The sequence below is a fragment of the Malus sylvestris genome, chromosome 13 (assembly GCF_916048215.2).
Source record: "Malus sylvestris chromosome 13, drMalSylv7.2, whole genome shotgun sequence".
NCBI classification, from domain to species: domain Eukaryota; kingdom Viridiplantae; phylum Streptophyta; class Magnoliopsida; order Rosales; family Rosaceae; genus Malus; species Malus sylvestris.
The window spans coordinates 14,251,281-14,263,779 of NC_062272.1; the positions used below are offsets into that span (position 1 = coordinate 14,251,281).

The 12,499-nt window shown below is 38.1% G+C and overlaps 1 long non-coding RNA gene across 1 annotated transcript; it reads left to right on the top strand.

Annotated features, from left to right (window-relative positions):
• Window positions 1-492: 492 nt before the first annotated feature.
• On the top strand, window positions 493-2,564 carry LOC126596916 (uncharacterized). Its single transcript, XR_007614067.1, has 2 exons — window positions 493-1,394; window positions 1,486-2,564. It is a non-coding gene; the product is annotated as an uncharacterized LOC126596916 (long non-coding RNA).
• The last annotated feature ends 9,935 nt before the right edge of the window (window positions 2,565-12,499 follow it).

Below are 12,499 nucleotides of genomic sequence, written 5' to 3' on the forward strand. Positions count from 1 at the left end.
TCTTCCGATGCTTGCTGCAGGACATTCAATGGAAAAACAACATGGAAGGTTTTGATTGTTGCACCTATGTGTCTCCAAATAGTATTTTCTACCCAACGAACGAATCTTGCTATTTCTTGATTCCTGGTGCCAATGTCTGCATCCATGTGAACGGCGCTGTAGAATTCTAGAAATGATTGGGGATTAAAGTTTAAGACTCTGATGCGAGTCCAAATGTGATACCAATTTCTTGACAAGATGCTTGTTTGAACGGCGTCTGCCAATGATAACAGGGAGACAATGTGGTCAACTATATGGGACGGAAAAGATAGAAGATCCGCCATGGTGGAAAAAAAAAGGCTTGAGCTTTTTGGAAAGTGATAGAATCTCTAGAAATCTGTGATTGGCAGAGAAATGCCGGTAGGAGTTTTGAGTCTGCACTTGTGCTTTTCAATGCAAAACTGGGGGATAGGGTTTAACATTCCAACGGTTAAATAAATTTTAAAAATAGAACAAAGGCTCAAATGTTTTACATTGTAAAAAAAGGAAAATGAGTAAACGGTTGATTTCTTTCCTAAACTTTCTTAGTTTTCGATTTTTTCCTTGAACTTTTCTAATGGAAAATTAAGGACTCAAATTAATTTTTTTAGCCGATTTGCCCCCTACCGTTAGTTTTTCATATATTCCATCAATATTTATGTTAAGTGCACAGTCGTTGTTTAGAAATCTAGGGTTTGCAGGCGATTTGCAAGGTGGGTGTTCACTGAAACTTGGGAGAAATTGTGAAATCTTGTTCCTGGATTTCACTGTTATAATCTACGTATTTGTATTATTGAGATTTTATATTATTTCTCGAGAACTTATTTTAATTTGTTTGAATTTAGATTTTAATAAAACTAGTTATGAAGTTTGAAGTTTGGAAATTAATTATTTAAAATCTGTAGACCTTTTGAGGTCACAATTTATATTTTTGAATAGATCTTGAAACCACGAATGTTTAGATGAAAGCCGTTTGCGAGTCTGTATTATAACGGTATAGTTATGGACATTTTAGTAAATTCAAGTGGAACTTTCTGGAAGCCAAGGACTTCCTTTTTCTTCTTTCCTGCGTGAAAAACCAAGGGGGCTGCTGATTCTTCTACCCTTTAATACTCCTTCACTCCAAAAATTTCATGGAATCATAACTTTCTCGTACGGCAACAAAATCATGCACGGTCGAAGCCTATGTATTCGTAGCAAAGCGCTCTTCAAATTGATACCAAACCAATATGCTGGAACCAAACGTGCCCATATTTTGAAGCCTAGAAGCTTCGATGGCTTTTGTGGTTTTTTCGCCGATTCCGGCTAACCTCGCCGGAGATAGGTCTTGACCCAAGAGGGAATAATACTCCTCTCTTCATGCACTTCCAGGATATGTGAGTGGATCTTCCGAATTTCAAATTTTATTTTCCCACAAGTTTGAGATTTATGTGTTTAACTTGAATTTCTGGTGTTCTTGATGGGGAGTTGTGGTGGTAACATTGATTCAAGAGCTTAGTAGCTAAGTGGAGATTGATGAACGACTTTGGAGGGCAGGACAAGAACAAGAAATTGTACATACTTTAATTTTATTGAATTGTTTGTAGTCTTTGGCTAAAAGAGGAAGAATTAAGCATGTTATAGGTAAGCTAACACATTGAACTAGAAGTTAAATATGATTCTTGGATAGTTTGGGATTGCCCTGAAATTGTAAATTGGATTAAACTAGTATGGGTTTTACATTGCAGAAAACTTATTCATTTTGCAAAGGGACACTATGTTTCAATTAGCCTACTTTGGCTCTTGATTTCTATGTCCTTGTGAGCTCCTTTGAACTAATATTGTGTGTTTTGAAAATAGACATGTCCATGATCAAAACCCATCTGATTTCACTTAATTCCATTGAATTTTTGTTGACCAAAACTATGATCAAATTTGAGTCACAAAGCTGCCAGACAGCAAGTTCTGCATTTCTAGTTTTGGGATCCATTTTATAATTGGCATTACTTCCAATTTAGAGCTCTATTTTCTACCAACATTATGTGGTTATAAATTACACAAAAAATGTCTCCAAAAACATTTAAGTTCGTACCATTTAGTTCAAGATTGAGCTTTCAAAAGTGAGTTTCAATTTGGTTAATCAAAGCAGTTTTTATGCAGCTTTTGTGGAGGAGTATTGTTTCTTTAGTACTCAATTATTCTCCTGTTTTTCTTTAAATTACTTTTGATTTATACTAGTGTTGTTATTTGAAGTATAAGTTGCACTAAAATAATGTCTAAGCTACACAAGTTAATAATTTGTAATTACTCGCTTCCATGCTTGCTAATATGTGTTTACTTGTGTTTGTTTTCATTTGTTCATGCATTTGTAAATTGGTTTAGATGTTGTGCTGGAAAGTTTGGAGGACTTGTGTTGACAAAGATAGTCAAACACGAGGTAGGAGGTTCAAGGAAAACTCCATTATAAGTATTATTCTTTATTATTCGTATTAATTTGGGAACTAAATATTGTTTGATAATTATTTGGATATGATTGCCAATTGAATACCTATATGAACTTAGCATTACTACCTAGTGTGGGATAGAGATGAAAGTCAGAAGATGAGTCAGGTACTTTATTAGTTTTTTTTTTTGTAGAAATAGTAATTAAGGGAATTTCTTGTGTTGTGCTCCATATGACTATATGCTTGGTTGATACGTGGAATCGATAGCGTGTATGCGTACAACTATGTATAATGTGTGTTGAATTTACTGCACCATGTAGCAGTGGTACATGGATGGTCCTGTTTGGTTAATCCGCATTAGGGGACCATACTATATATGGATCGCGCTTGGTTAATCCGCGTTGGGGGGTCACTAATGATCCTGCTTGGTATATCCGTGTTGGGAGACCATATGCATTCTAGAAGTGAGGAGGATTAGTTGTACTGGTACATTTGATGGAGGAATCATATGCTTGTTTGGATTCCGTTGATTGATGGTCCGGAATCGTATCTACTCGGATTTCGTTGAGAGATGGTCCGGAATCCCTTCTACTTCGTGATTCCGTTGAGTGATGTTTCAGAATCGTATCTAACTTGGGTTTCATTTAGTGGTGATTATGCATTGTACTCTACGATTCTGTTGAGTGATGGTCTGGAATCGTTCCCACTTGGATCCTGTTAAGAGGGTCTGGAATCCCTCATACTTAGCGATTCCGTTGAGAGATGGTCCGGAATCGTGTTCACCTTGGGGTTTATTGAATTTGGATTGAGATAGCTTCAAAGATGTAGACTTTGGCCGAACTGCATCCCTCTAGCCCTAGTTTTTAATGTACATATGAACGATGGATTTTGAGAATCTTGTGGTTTGAATTAAAAAGGCTGTTGGATGTTTGGGTGACTCCTTTGGAGTTATTAGAGACTTGACAATGTATTCATATTTACGAACTTATATTTGAGATTTATAAACTATGATCGATGGCACTGATTTTACATGCAACAGGTATGGGTAGATTACGAGAAACCGATTGATATTTTGGTTCCATTGAGTGGTCCGGAATCCTTACTCTTGCACATTTCCAAAAGGTTAGTCTAGAACCCTAGATTCAAATGAATGGGAATTATTCACATTAAACCTTGTGAATATAAATTAGATTTATCGTACTGTTGCTCATAACCCAAGTAGGGAATTATATAGAGTTCTTTAATTAAATTCATGAAAAGTTATGTTATTGTATTGATCGATTAACGTAGTTAAATGCTAAGATCATGCATCCTTGTTTCATGGAATGGGTTACTTGAGGTGAGTGTGGAATGATGTTGAATATGATTGTTATTAATATGATCAGATCAGTGATCATTGTGAATTGAGAATAATATTGTGCTTCATTGGTTCTTTGATATGTTATATACTACGAATTGCAGTATTATGTGAAACATAATGATTTATATGATGAATGAAGTAGAAACCTTGATTGTCATGTGGGTTGTTATGTAGCTTGAATCGAATAATTCATGCTTGTAAAGTCCAAATGTGTGATTGGGGAATGTTATGCCTTTTGGCTTGAACGGACTGTGTTATATGTCAAGTTATAGCGAAGTTGAATTACGAATGGCTTGATCCCTATTGAGGGTACGTAGGCAATCTAACGAAAAGGTTAGATGCAGCCATAAACTATAAGAAACATTTCTATGCGAATTCAACTCTTAAGTTGTGATTTGCCATATTTCGAAGGCGGGGTATGTTGGAATACGAGTTTTTTGTGACGTCACGTGTCGATCCTGGATGTATGTTAGGATCGGGGCGTGACAGAAATTGACTTGATAGTTTGTTGATGGTGGATTCGACAAAATCATTGATATTACAATAAGTTTTGAGAGTTGAAGATGCCTTTGGAGGTGCGTAGTGGGGGGAATCGTCCAAAGTAGTGTAAGTATATTTTATACCTTTTGTAATTGTTTGTTTAATAGATGTCGGCTTACATGATTTTTTTCTCTCTTTTATAGCTTTGTATGAGATTTCTTTTTGGTTTCAGTGGTGGTCAAATGTATATGTGGTCTTATAGAGATTCACCATGGAGGTTGTTGATGCACAAAACCGAAGGTCTTGGAACAACGTAAATTCGGTCGTGAATCTGCATGAAATGTAAATAACACAACATGTATCGTGGTTCACCCCAAGGTTTGGGCTACGTCCACACTGATTGTATTTATTTAAGGGAGAGAGAGCTCTGAGAATGAAAGCGTTGAGAGGGGGTGAGAGGGCCTAGGAATTGGTCTCCCCTAATTGTGGGGTGATGGGTCCTTTTATAGAATAAGGACTCCTCACTTATTACATTTTTTCCTCCAGTTTTATGCATCAACAGAGGTCATCTTAAGGATGGAAAGTATGTTGATGGTCTTGTACAGTGGGTGGATAACTTGGACGCTGACTTAATGTCTATGCTAGACATATATGATATGTGGCTGTATCACTTGGCTACAACCTCTTGGACGCTGACTTAATGTCTATGCTAGACATATATGATATATGGCTATATCACTTGGCTACAACCATCTACAGACAGGGTTTCACTACAAAGACAAAGAAAAGGGGTTTGTCCCTCTTATTGCAGATATATGCCCATGTTAGTGAATTTGTTTCTCATATACCTTAATCTAGGGTTCAAGTTTTATATTTCACAAATACTGGACCATGTTAAAACCAAGAATAAACGTTTGACAAGAATGTATGTGTGAACGTGCACACAAGAACTGGGAGAATATTTCTTATTTAAATTCAAGAACCTAAGATGGCATTAAATAGCCATACAAAACAAACTGAAATGAAAGCGTAACAACCCACGTTTTCACAACCTTAATTACGTGGTGCATGACTAGTGATGGAAACAAACTAAACAACGTATCCCTCAAAGTTAGGGATTATTATCCACTACTTGAAACAAACCTACAAACAAGGAAGCCCAACCCTAACGGCTAGGTAACCCTAAAACTTCAACATCCACCAATTAAACCGATTCCTATTAGCAATCAGTTTATACTTGGATATAAACAAATACCCAACAAGCCATGTAGCTCTAAGAACACATCAAGCTTCAGAGGTTTTGTCATTATATTTGCAACCTGCACTTGAGTACGGCACTGAACCAACTGCACAACTTCATCTTTGGTGAGCTGACGAAGAAAGTGAAAGCGTACATCTATATATTTGCTGCGACCATGCATCACAGGATTCCTTAAAAGCTTAATTACTGAGCTATTGTCACAATATACTATTGTGACCTTACATTGATCATAAATTCATAACCATGCTGTTGCAGAATTCTTCTTAACCATACTGCTTGACAAGCACTCGATGCTATAGCAATGAATTCAACTTCGGTGGTAGACAAGGTGACCATTGGTTGTTTCTTTGAAGACCATGACATTGCCCTTGAGCTTAGCATAAAAACATATCCTGAAGTACTTTTCCTATCATCCTGATCACCGACATAGTCACTATCTGTATACCCAATAAGCTCCTTATTTCCTCCCTTCCTGTAAAACATCCCAAGACTGACTGTGCCCTTCAAGTATCTCAACGCCCTTTTAGCTGCTCGTAGATGAATGTCAGTGGGACGCTCTATATATCTACTAATCAAACTCACTATAAACATCATGTCAGGAAGTGTGGCAGTCAAGTACATTAGACTTCCCACGATTTGTTTATAGAGAGTGCCGTCAAATTGTACCCCATCTTAATCTTTGATAAGCTTGAAACCAAGAACAATAGGATTATGGACTGGGTTGCACTGATCTATGTTGAACCTCTCTAACACCTCCTGAGCATATTTCCATTAACCAATAAATATGTGGTCTTATAGAGATTCACCATGGAGGTCATCTTAAAGATGGAAAGTATGTTGGTGGTCTTGTACAGTGGGTGGACAACTTGGACGCTGACTTAATGTCTATGCTAGACATATATGATATGTGGCTGTATCACTTGGCTACAACCTCTTGAACGCTGACTTAATGTCTATGCTAGACATATATGATATATGGCTGTATCACTTGGCTACAACCATCTACAGACAGGGTTTCACTACAAAGACAAAGTAAAGGGGTTTTGTCCTTCTTATTGCAGATATCTACCCATGTTAGTGAATTTGTTTATCATATACCTTAATCTAAGGTTCAAGTTTTATATTTCATAAATATTGGACCATGTTAAAACCAAGAATAAACGTTTGACAAGAATGTATGTTTGAACGTGCACACAAGAACTGGGAGAATATTTCTTATTTAAATTCAAGAACATAAGATGGCATTAAATAGCCATACAATACAAATTGAAATGAAAGCATAACAACCCACGTTTTCACAACCCTAATTACGTGGTGCATGACTAGTGATGGAAACAAACTAAACAACGTATCCCTCAAAGTTAGGGATTATTATCCACTACTTGAAATAAACCTACAAACAAGGAAGCCCAACCCTGACGGCTAGGTAACCCTAAAACTTCAACATCCACCATGAAATTGATTCTTATTAGCAATCAGTTTTTACTTGGATGTAAACAAATACCTAACAAGTCACGTAGCTTCAAGAACACATTAAGCTTAAGAGGTTTTGTCATTATATCTGCAACCTACTCTTGAGTACGGCACTGAACCAATTGCACAACTTCATCTTTGGTGAGCTGACGAAGAAAGTGAAAGCGTACATCTATATGTTTGCTGCGGCCATGCATCACAGGATTCCTTAAAAGCTTAATTGCTGAGCTATTGTCACAATATACTGTTGTGACCTTACATTGATCATAAGTTCATAACCAAGCTGCTGTAGAATTCTTCTTAACCATACTGCTTGACAAGCACTCGATGCTGCATCAATGAATTCAGCTTCGGTGGTAGACAAGGTGACCATTGATTGTTTCTTTGAAGACCATGACATTGCCCCTGAGCTTAGCATAAAAACATACCTTGAAGTACTCTTCCTAGCATTCTGATCATCGGTATAGTCACTATCTGTATACCCGATAAGCTCATTATTTCCTCCCTTCCTGTAAAACATCCCAAGACTGACTGTGCCCTTCAAGTATCTCAATGCCCTTTTAGCTGCTCGTAGATGAATTTCAGTGGGACGCTCTATATATCTATTAATCAAACTCACTATAAACATCATGTCAGGACATGTGGCAGTCAAGTACATTAGATTTCCCACGATTTGTTTATAGAGAGTGTCGTCAACCTGTACCTCATCTTCATCTTTGATAAGCTTGAAACCAGGAGCAATAGGATTATGGACTGGGTTGCACTGATCCATGTTGAACCTTTCTAACACCTCATGAGCATATTTCTGTTGACCAATAAATATACCATCCGGCCTCTGTAGCACTTCAATACCAAGGAAATAACTCATCCTCCTAAGATCAGTTATATCAAACTCAACCATCATAAACTGCTTAAACTCTTTAAACATTAACTTTTCCAGTAAATATAAGGTCATCAACATAGAGATAAACAATCAACATTTTACCTTCATCCGTTGCTTTGATAAACAAAGTGTGTTCATAGGGACACTTTGTAAATCCTTCCTTGATAAAGTAGGACTCGATACGATTGTACCAAGCTCGGGGAGCTTGTTTAAGGCCATATAGAGCCTTTTTAAGCTTGTATACCTTCTGCTCGTGTCCCTTTTGTACATAGCCAGGAGGTTGTGCAACAAAAACTTTTTCTCTAAGTTCTCCATGTAAGAAGGCTGATTTGACATCTAACTGGTAAATGGACTAGTTTTCTTGTGCTATAAGTGAGATTACAAGTCGAATGGCGTCCATGTGAGCAATTGGTGCAAACACCTCAGCATAGTCGACTCTATGAGTTTGACTGTATCTTTTTGCAACCAAGCGAGCTTTGTATTTATCCACTTCACCTTTCTCATTGATCTTCGTTCTATAAATCCATTTTACACCAATCATTTCCCCCCCACGTAGCAGGTCTGTTAGCATCCATGTGTCATTTTTCTCTGTGGCTTCAATCTCTAAGTTAATTGCTTCTCTCCATTTTGCATGTTTCTCGGTTTCTTTTTGTGAAATGGGATCACTGTCAACAAACATGGCCAGATAAGCCATGTCTTCTTCCTCAAAAAGACCCTGCCCGCTCTCATAATCCCTCATCCATATGGGTTGTCGTCTGATTTGTCCTTCACTAGGGGAGCTAGAACCTTCATTTGTTAGCTTATTAGATGAGTTATCTGAGCTATCAATCTGGTCAGAATCTCCATCTTTTAGTGTCTCTTTAGTTTCCTCTCCATTTTCTTCAATGTCTTCCCATTCTTCGAAAATTACATCTCGGCTCACGACTATATTTTAAGAAACTGGATCAAATAGTCGATAAGCCTTTGACTCCTCACTTACTCCAAGCAAGATGCACTTTGAGCTCTTGTCATCAAGCTTAACTATTTTGTTATCAGGAACATGAACATGAGAGATACATCTAAAAACCCTGAAGTGGTTCACTAATGGTTTAGATCCACTCCAAGCTTCTTTTGGAGTCATATTCTTCACTGTAAATGTCGAGCTCCTGTTTAGAACATGAATTGTCCAGTTCACTACTTCTGGCCAGAATGTCTTTGGAACCTTATTCTCTGAAAGCATACTTCGAATCAACAAAATGTTTATCATTTTTGCAACCTAATTCTGTTAGGGAGTGTACGTAGCAGTTAACTGCCTTTGAATCCCATTGTCATCACAAAAGTTTGTGAACTCACATGATGTGAATTCGCCCCCTCGATTAGTACGAAGCCTCCTTATGCATGCTCCAGTTTCTTTTTCAATTTTAGCCTTGTAACTTTTGAAAGTAACAAAGGCTTCTGATTTTTCAACGAAAAAATACACCCATGTCTTTCGGCTAAATTCATCAATAAAGGTAATGAGATACCTTTTCTTGCTGTTTGAAGTAGGGTTAATTGGGCCACATATATCAGCATGTACCAGTTGAAGAATCTGAGAAACTCACGACATGCTTGCTTTTAGGAATGGATCTCTTTGTTGTTTTCCCACCAAACAGCTCTCACACACTTTCGTAGAGGCCTTGAACTATGGTAATCCTTGCATCATCTTCTTCTGTTGAAGGATCTTGAGACCATTCCAACTTAAGTGACCATACCTACGGTGCCAAAGTTGTGATTGATCTTCAATGGCTGAGTTGAAACATTGTTGCTCTTTTTGCAATGAGCGAGCAAAAATGATAAACATTCTGTTGGAAGACATTTTAGTTTCCATGATTAAACCCATCTCAGGATGATAAATCTTGCATTTTCACGTTGCATGAGGATGGTAAGGCCCTTCTCTTGCAATTGACCAATGCTAAGTAAATTGTTCTTCAATTCCGGCACATAGAATACTCCTGTAATCACTTGCAAGAGGCCATTAACCCAACATTCGAATATTCACTTTCCCCAGCACATCAAGGCTTGAGTTGTTTCCCATCTTCACGTATTCTCTAAAGCTTCCATCAAACTCTGAGAACAGCTCATTTTTCCCATTCATATGGTTGCTGCAACCTGAGTCAATAAACCAAAGCTCATCTCTGCCAACTTCCTGGACATCCACATAAGCCATCAATAGCATTTCTTCACTTGTATCTGCGTAATTGACTTTTCCATCTTTGTCTTTCTTGGTACACTCCCACTGAAAATGACCAAGTTTGTGACACTTGTAGCATTCAATGGTAGACCTATCAAGGCCATACCTACCCCTTCCTCGACCTCGTCCTCGAAACGCACCATGTCCTCCTCCGCTTCCCCCTGATTGATGGTCATAGGTAACCTTCAGTGCTTGTTCATCCACAGTGTGCCCACTCATCCGTTGTTCATGAACCAACAAGCTACTTTGCATCTCATCAATGGACAGGGCATCCAGATTGTTAAACTCTTCAATATAGCATACAACATAGTGATATTTTGGAGTCATAGATCTCAGAATTTTCTCAATAACCACCACATCCCCCATTATTTCTCCATGAACCCTCATCTTGTTGGCTATGGTGAGGGTCTATGCGAAATAATCGTTCACAGATTCGCCTACCTTCATATGAAGCACTTTAAACTCTTTGCGAAGAGCTTGCAACTGTGCACACTTAACTCGTGCAGTTCCCTGATACTTCTGCTTCAATGAATCCCAAATGTCCTTCGCAATTTCTTTCTTCAGAATCGTCTTTAGGATGGAGCAATCAATAGCTTGAAACAAATAGTTCTTTGCCTTCAACAACTTTTGATCTTCGATCATCTTCTTTTGTGCATCAGTGGGATCCACTCCTTCTGCTGCTGCAGGGATCCCAGTCTCCACCAGGCTCCAATACTCCTTGGAACGAAGGAAATTCTCCATGAGCATACTCCAATGATCATAGTGTCCATCAAACATTGGTATCGCAGGTTGCACGAAACTACTCTCCGTTGCCATGTCGTTGTTCTAGCTACGGTCTTTTCAAACTTCGATCAGGCATCGTGATGGGGCTCTGATACCAGATGTTAAAACCAAGAATAAACGTTTGACAAGAATGTATGTTTGAACGTGCACACAAGAACTGGGATAGGGTTTTCGGGGGGTTGGTAATTTTGGTTTTGAAGAGGGAGGTAAAGGCGAGCGGAGATGCTAGGGTTTTGTGAGATGGTAATGCCCTTGGAGGAGACGTTGGTTTCTGGGTCACAAGGAGATGGGGGCACGTAGGGAGAGTCCATGACGCGTTCCACCGTGCTGTCTCTGTATATTCTGATAAAAGGGAGGAGCTTTGAAGCTATTTCTTTTGCGGTGGGGGTGCCATTAGAGACTTTTTTGACGAGTGTTGAAGCGTGAATCTTTTGAGGAATTGGTGAGGGTAGAGAAACTACAATTCAAATTTATAAATGGAAGACAGATTGTTTGTTTATAATTTCATTAGGAAAATGAGAAAGAGAGCAGCTCAAGGCTGACAGCTAATGCAGCAATGGTAACCAAAGTAGCCGCCAAAGTAGCCGCCATATGTCCTTCCGCGCGGTGAGTCAAACTATACGTACGTCATGGCCACTCGTAAATCTACGGTGCATGTACAATGATTTGTCGATAAATGGGAGGAAAAAGGGCGCAGTCAAATTTGTACCGAATATTTCGATTGACCAAGAAAAGTTAGCATACAAGAGTTTTAAAAATTTTGTTTGCACATTTTCTACATACTAATAATAATTAGTTTTCCTTAGTTTTAATGGCATCGGTCAGTAATGTAAGTGTACAATATGCATCAGTCTCAAACGAGGAAGTGTGTCAAATACAATCAATGTTGTTGATGCACAAAATTGGAAGGGTCTTGGAACAACGTAAATCCGACCGTGAATCTGCAAGCAAGTAAATAACATAAGATGTATCGTGGTTCACCTCAATGTTTGGACTACGTCTACACTGATTATTGTATTTCTCTGAGATGTTGAAGAGGGAGAGAGAGCTTCTTTGTGAGGATGAGAAAGAGCACCACATTTTCAAATGTAGTGCAGGGTAAACACATAAGTTGTATATTCTTTTTGTCGATTTAGAAAGAGGGTTTCAAAAAAGGGGCTCACTTAAATATGATGTCTCAGTTTATTAATACAAGGTCATTCATAAGTTTGCTTCACATCCTCTTTTATTAATAGTCCATGAAACCACTATGACAGTGAACTCGTTTCGTACAATTATTTATGCCTATCAATCATCATTCCTCTTACAAACATCCTCTTTATTTTTCTAATGCTCTAGTTTTCTCCCATTAAACCAAAGAAGGGTGCTCTTGTGATCTGGACCATTTTTTGTGTGCAAAAAAAGTTTGAGTCACACAATGTTTCAGTTGGGTGTTGTATTATGAAAGAAACAAGTCAATAGATCATATTAGAAAGTGAAGTCTAGCTAGGAGCTCTACAAATTAACCTTCTTCCGCTCATCCATCATCTAACAAGTATATGCCGGAAAAGAGGAATGAAGAACCATATATGGAGGAGGGAGAATTATGGAAATGTATAAAACAAAAGCA